This window comes from Arachis hypogaea, chromosome 11 (genome assembly GCF_003086295.3).
Source record: "Arachis hypogaea cultivar Tifrunner chromosome 11, arahy.Tifrunner.gnm2.J5K5, whole genome shotgun sequence".
Classification (NCBI taxonomy): Eukaryota; Viridiplantae; Streptophyta; class Magnoliopsida; order Fabales; family Fabaceae; genus Arachis; species Arachis hypogaea.
Window position 1 is genome coordinate 119,866,629 of NC_092046.1, and position 1,237 is coordinate 119,867,865.

Below are 1,237 nucleotides of genomic sequence, written 5' to 3' on the forward strand. Positions count from 1 at the left end.
CGATTTTCAAATCTTTTTCAATTAATCTTATCTTGTTTAATTCTTATCTTTTTCAAAACCACCTAACTACCTTTCTCTCTCCAATTTTCGAAAATTACTAACCTCTTTTTCAAAATTTCTTTTCATTAACTAATTGTTTTAAATTTCATTTTAATTTTATTCTCCTTCTTAATTTTGAATTTTAAATAATATTTAAAATAAAAATAAAAATATTTTCTTTTTATTTTAATTTAAAATTCGAACCCTCTCTCCCTCTCTGTGTTCGAATTTTTCATCTTCTCTTTTCTTCATTCTACTCTTCTACTCTTCTACTCACATAAAGAAATCTCTATACTGTGACATAGAGGATTCTATATTTTCTTTTCTGTTCTCTTCTTTTTCATATGAGCAGGAACAAGGATAAGAACATTCTTGTTGAAGCTGATCCTGAACCTGAAAGGACTCTGAAGAGGAAGCTAAGGGAAGCTAAAGCACAACTCTCTGGAGAAAATATGACTGAAAATTTTGAAAAAAGAAGGAGACATGGCCAAAAATAATAACAATGCAAGGAAGATGCTTGGTGACTTTACTGCACCAAATTCCAATTTACATGGAAGAAGCATCTCAATCCCTGCCATTGGAGCAAACAATTTTGAGCTAAAGCCTCAATTAGTTTCTCTGATGCAACAGAACTGCAAGTTTCATGGACTTCCATCAGAATATCCTTTTCAGTTCTTAACTGAATTCTTGCAGATCTGTGATACTGTTAAGACCAATGGGGTTGACTCCGAGGTCTACAGGCTTATGCTTTTCCCGTTTGCTGTAAGAGACAGAGCTAGACTATGGTTGGACTCTCAACCTAAAGATAGCCTGAACTCTTGGGATAAGCTGATCACGGCTTTCTTAGCCAAGTTCTTTCCTCCTCAAAAGCTTAGTAAGCTTAGAGTGGATGTTCAAACCTTCAGACAGAAGGACGGTGAATCCCTCTATGAAGCTTGGGAGAGATATAAGTAACTGACCAAAAAGTGTCCTTCTGACATACTTTCAGAATGGACCATCCTGGATATATTCTATGATGGTCTGTCTGAGTTATCAAAGATGTCATTGGACCATTCTGCAGGTGGATCCATTCACCTAAAGAAAATGCTTGCAGAAGCTCAGGAACTCATTGACATGGTTGCTAATAACCAGTTCATATACACTTCTGAGAGGAATCCTGTAAGTAATGAGACGCCTCAAAGGAAGGGAGTTCTTTAAA

At 35.6% G+C, this 1,237-nt stretch overlaps 1 non-coding gene across 1 annotated transcript; it reads right to left on the reverse strand.

The window, feature by feature from the left end:
* Positions 1-915: 915 nt before the first annotated feature.
* On the reverse strand, positions 916-1,019 carry LOC112725276 (small nucleolar RNA R71). The gene has a single exon (XR_003164395.1). It is a non-coding gene; the product is annotated as a small nucleolar RNA R71 (small nucleolar RNA).
* Between the last annotated feature and the right edge of the window lie 218 nt (positions 1,020-1,237).